Source organism: Coffea arabica, chromosome 4e (genome assembly GCF_036785885.1).
Source record: "Coffea arabica cultivar ET-39 chromosome 4e, Coffea Arabica ET-39 HiFi, whole genome shotgun sequence".
Classification (NCBI taxonomy): Eukaryota; Viridiplantae; Streptophyta; class Magnoliopsida; order Gentianales; family Rubiaceae; genus Coffea; species Coffea arabica.
Genome location: NC_092317.1, coordinates 31161763 through 31167809, shown reverse-complemented (window position 1 = coordinate 31167809; position 6047 = coordinate 31161763). Strand labels below are relative to the sequence as shown.

Sequence of the window (6047 nt, the reverse complement as noted above, 5' to 3'; positions counted from 1 at the left end):
CTTATACCCCTTTTTTCTTTTTTTTTTTCAACTCGAAATTTGCCCCAGTGTGGGGTTTGCGATTCTTAGGGGTTGCCAAGCGAAATAATTTGCTCTGAAGGCTCAAAAGGGATAACTAGGGGTAGAATGTTTGATTGAAAAGGAAGAAGGCCTGACTTTTCATTCCATTCTTTACATCAACCTTAAAAGGAAAATTCCATTTATCATATGAAAAATTTCTTACACATATCCGAATTGATTGGTTGAGGGAACACTTGCCCATCCATTTCTGCGAGAATGAGTGCTCCTCCGGGTAAAACTTTCTGGACAATAAAAGGGCCTTGCCAATTTGGTGCAAATTTCCCCTTAGCTTCCTCTTGTACTGGCAAAATGTGTTTCAACACCTTATCTCCTTCTGTGAATATCCGTGGTCGGACCTTCTTATTGTAAGCACGGGCTACCCTTTTTTGATAGCATTGACCATGACAAATGGCATTTAATCTTTTTTCATCAATTAAAGATAACTGCTCGTGACGTTGTCTAATCCAATCAGCCTCATCTAGCTTGGCCTCCATTAAAATGCGTAATGAAGGGATTTCGACCTCGGCTGGCAGCACTGCTTCCATCCCATACATGAGGTTGTAGGGAGTTGCCCCAGTAGACGTCCGTATAGCAGTTCTATATGCCATTAATGCATAAGGGAGCTTCTCGTGCCAATCACGATGTCTTTCAATCATCTTACGGATTACCTTCTTCAAGTTCTTATTCGCGGCCTCAACAGCTCCATTCATCTGTGGTCTATAAATAGAGGAATTCCTATGCCTGATTTTGAACTATTCACACAATCCATCTACCATATCATTGTTGAGATTTTTGGCATTGTCAGTGATTAATGTCTCTGGTATTCCAAAACGACAAATGATGTGCTTTCTTAGAAAGTCCGTCACCACCTTTTTAGTCACATGCTTATAAGATTCAGCTTCGACCCACTTGGTGAAGTATTCAATTGCCACCAGAATGAACCGATGCCCATTTGAAGCGGGAGGGTCAATTGCTCCGATTACATCCATACCCCACATCGAACATGGCCAGGGAGCAGTCATACTATGCAATTCTGTGGGGGGAGTGCGCATAACATCTCCATGCAATTGACACTTTACGCATTTCCTGACAAAAACTACACAATCATGCTCCATAGTAAACCAAAAATATCCGGTCCTCATGATCTTCTTTGCTAATAAATGGCCATTCATATGTGATCCGCACACTCCACTATGTACTTCTTTCATTAGGTATTCTGCTTCATCTTCATCAACACACCTTAGAAGGCCCAAATCTGACGTCCTCTTGTATACAACCTCTCCGTTTAGGAAAAATCTGGAAGACAATCTGCGCAAGAAGCCCTTAGCAGTTGTATCGGTCCCAGGGGGATAGGATCCTGTTTTGAGAAATTCCTTGATATCGTTGTACCAGGGGCGGCCATCGGAAGACCTTTCCACAACTAGGCAATGAGCAGGCTTTTCTTGTAGATGAATCTGGATAGGGTCAATTACCAACTCATCCGGATGTTGAATCATTGAAGATAAAGTGGCCAATGCATCGGCAAAGACATTTCTGACACGGGGAATATGCCGAAACTCCAAACTCCTAAATTTATTTGCTAACTCCAGTAAGCTGCAATGATAGGGCAAGATCTTTGAATCCCGAGTGATCCACTCCTTGAGAGTCTGATGTACAAGCAAATCTGAATCGCTGAACACTAGTAAATCCTTAATCTCCATTTCTAACGCCATTTTTAACCCAAAAATGCAAGCTTCATATTCAGCCATATTGTTGGTACAGAAAAATCGGAGTTTGGCCGAACCAGGGTAATGCTTTCCTTCAGGCGATACTAGAACAGCTCCAATACCAGCCCCGAAGGAATTTGATGCACCGTCAAAGAACAACCTCCACTCCGGGCATTGATCATTCATATCTTCTGCTATACCCACGAACAGGGCCTCCTCATCCGGAAAATAAGTGTGAAGCGGTTGATAATCATCTTTCAACGGATTTTCAACCAAATGATTGGCCACAGCCAGGCCCTTGATAGCCTTCTGCGTGGTAAAAATAATATCAAACTCCGAAAGAATCATCTGCCATTTTGCCATACGTCCTGTCGGCATAGGCTTTCCCAACAGATATTTCAAAGGGTCGAAGCGGGAAATGAGGTAAGTAGTATGACTGAGCAAGTAATGCCTCAACTTTTGTGCGGCCCAAGCTAAAGCGCAGCAACTCCTTTCCAGAAAAGAATAGTTGGCTTCATACGCAGTGAACTTCTTACTGAGGTAATAGATGGCTTGCTCCCTCTTCCCCGATTCGTCGTGTTGTCCCAATACACACCCCATAGCTTCGTCCAACACCGATAGATACATGATCAAAGGTCGTCCAGGTTTAGGTGGTACTAAAACTGGAGGGTGCAATAAATAGTCCTTGATCTTATCAAACGCCTGCTGGCATTCTCCACTCCAACGCAATGGCACATTTTTCTTCAATAATTTGAACAAAGACTCACACGTATGGGTCAACTGAGCGATGAACCTCCCGATAAAATTAATCTTCCCTAAAAAACTCTTTACGTCCTTTTGCGTTCTTGGTACTGGCATTTCACGAATGGCTTTAATCTTTGTCGGATCTATCTCAATACCCTTCTTACTGACAATGAATCCCAATAACTTTCCGGCAGGGGCCCCAAATGCACATTTTGCAGGGTTTAGCTTCAAATCATATCTTCTCAATCTTCCGAATAACTTTTCCAAATCAATCAGATGATCCTCCGCTCTCATGGATTTGATGATGATGTCGTCCACGTAAACCTCCATCTCCTTATGAATCATATCATGGAACAGGGTGGTCATGGTCCTTTGGTAAGTGGCTCCGGCATTTTTCAATCCAAATGGCATTACCCGGTAGCAAAATGTCCCCCATGGCGTGATAAAAGCAGTTTTCTCCCTATCTTCCTCTACCATTAAGATCTGGTGATACCCAGCGAAACAGTCAGCAAATGATTCAATCTCATGCCCTGCGGTATTGTCCAAAAGAATATGAATGTTCGGCAACGGAAAATCATCTTTCGGGCTGGCTTTATTAAGATCCCTGTAATCGACACAGACTCGCACTTCTCCACTTTTCTTTGGAACAGGTACAGGGTTTGAAAGCCAAATGGGATAATGAGACACCATAATGATTCTAGCATTGAGCTGCTTCTCGATTTGCTCCTTAATTTTGAGGCTCATGTCTGGCTTAAACTTGCGAGGTTTTTGTTTCACTGGTGGAAAATTCGGATCGGTTGGCAATCGATGGACCACTATATCTGTTGAAATTCCAGGCATATCATTATAGGACCAGGCAAACACATCTTGAAACATGGTCAAAAACTCAATCATTTCTTTTCTCTGTTTCTTATTCAAGTGAATGCTAATTTTTATCTCCTTAACCTCAATCTCAGTGCCAATATTAACAACTTCTGTTTCTTCTAAGTTCGGTTTGGATTTCTCCTCATACTGTTCAAAATCCTTTAATAAAAACTCAGATTCTTCCTCGTTATCACTCTCGTCTTGAATTTCGGATTCCAAAATTTCAAAGTCGTGAGGGATATCGAGATCACAATCATCAAATTCCAGAATAGTGATATCCAAAGGGTCAATGTGTTTTATTTTTGGCCATCGAAATTCCCTGCAGGAGGGAAGGAGATCACTGGTCCAGTTCTTCATTGCTTCAATAGGCACCTCTGGAAATCCTGGGTCCTCCAACGGCTCCCCTTCAGAAATAACCCCCACAAATAGCTCAGATAATCCAACCTCCACTTCCTCGATCGGGTCTACTTCAGATCTAATCACCTCTGATGGGTAAGGAAAAGTACAATATAATGGTGGGATATTCATGATAAGCTGCCTCCCTTCCTTCTCCGCCCTTTTGCGATCCGACATTTCTTTCTTATCTCTGGCGGTAGGTTGAAACCCTAATCCAAAGGTATGCTTCTTTCCTTGAAGTTCTATTGGCTCCAAAACCCCTTGTATGTTGCGCCCAAGACCCTTGCCTATTTCATAACCTCCTCGAATTAGCTCCTTGGCCATCATAACACTGGCTTCAGGTAAATTCACTTCCACTGCCGCCTTGTCCTTGGATGCCTTACCCACCGAAACAATGTCAGCTACATGGTGAGGGGAAACCAGAGTTTTTCTATCGCCATCATCTTCCGATGTAGGATTGATGATCATAGTGCAATCTTCCTCAGCAAATATCGTAATCAACTGGCCATTCACCACAAATCTCAACATTTGATGGAGTGAAGAAGGTATAGCGCCTGAAGTATGAATCCAAGGCCGTCCGAGAAGAACATTATAAACACTTGAGAAGTCCATGACTTGGCACATAACTTGAAACTGGGCAAGTCCGATTTTCAGCACCAAATCCACTTCCCCCATTGATTCCCTTTTCGCGCCATCAAATCCTCTCACCACAATGGCAGATGGCCGAAGTTTAGCTTCCTGAAATCCCAACTTAACCAAAGTGTTCCAAGGACAAATATTAAGAGCAGACCCATTGTCTATCAAGACCCTTGGCAATAACTTCCCATTACAACGGACTGAGATATATAATGCTTTATTGTGCCCAATCCCATCCGAAGTCAAATCTTCATCAGAAAAAGAAATTTGATTTGAAGCCAAAACATGTTCTACTACATGAGTGAATTTATCCACAGAAATATTCTTAGGCACTTGAGCCTCAGTTAGGACCTTGAGTAAAGCTTCTCGATGAAGTTCCGAGGTTAGAAGCAAATTCAATATAGAAATTTGAGCGGGCAACTTATCCAATTGCTCGACCACCTTATACTCACTTTTCTTCAGCATCTTAAGGAAATTGAAGGCCTCTTCATCAGTCACAATTGGTCTTGTCGGAACAGCATTTTCTTTCGCTTTTGAGGGCTCATCAACTGCGGGTTCCCCTATGATTCTTCCAGATCTAGTAATGGCGTCCACTTCCTTTCTGGGCACCTTTTGTCCTCCAATTAATAGCGTGGGCTCGCTATAATTCCACGGGACCTCTTGTAGATTAATAATAGGAGGTTGCTCAGGCAATTCAAGTACCACAAGCTCCGAAGGCTCACATTCGAAAGGCACCATTTCCAGAATAAACGGACCCGTATTTTTCTTGATTTCAGGAGCTTCTTCCTCCAATATGAACGGTTCTTCAATGACCCTTACTGTCCCAGCTTCATCTATAATAAATTGTGTAGGTTCCTCAATCCCTTCATTACTAGTAATAACTCCTACGGTGTCCTTGTGTGTAGGAAGAGGATTTTTGCTAACATTTGGACCTTGTTCGTCCCTCCTCCTCAGGACTATGTCTCCGGATTCGATCATGTCTTGAATTTTATGTATAAGCGCCCAACAATTAGCAGTTGAATGTCCAGGAGCTCCTGAATGGTAGGCACAAAATGATTGGGGATCATAACCAATAGGAAATCCTTTGGAATAGGTTTTAGGAGGTATAGTGCCAATTTTCCCAGCAGCTTTCAATTGCTCATACAATTGGTCAACGGGCCGACCTAGATTGGTGAAGGTTCGGTATGGGGTTGGATTTTGGGTATCACTGGCTTGTTGATAGTGGTAATTTGGGTTGTAGAGTGGAATAGGTCTTGGGTTGCAAGGAGGGCGCGGTCTAATTTGGAAGTTTGGTGGGGAAATGTGAAATGGCGTTGGCGGTGTGTTTGGGTAATTTGGTCGAGGACGGGGGTGGTTGATTGTGGTATTGTAAACAGGTCGGGGACGCGGTTGGTATAAGTAATGGGGTGAGTAGGCGGAATTTTGTTGGTATCTAGGCCGGGAAGAAGAACCTTGGTTCCAAACAAAGGAAGCTTCCTCGTCTTTCTTCTTAAACTGAGACTTTTTACTGCTGCTGTTTTGGTTTCGCATAGCTTCCAACTGCGACTTCAAAGCTGAAACATTAACAATCTTGCCTGCTCTCATAAACTCATCATACTCTTCCAACTTATTGACAATCTCTGCAAAGGAACAACCAGTCAT

General features: G+C 42.9%; 1 pseudogene; it reads right to left on the bottom strand.

Annotated features, from left to right (window-relative positions):
* Positions 1-203: 203 nt before the first annotated feature.
* LOC140005572 (uncharacterized) lies at positions 204-6047 on the bottom strand (annotated as a pseudogene).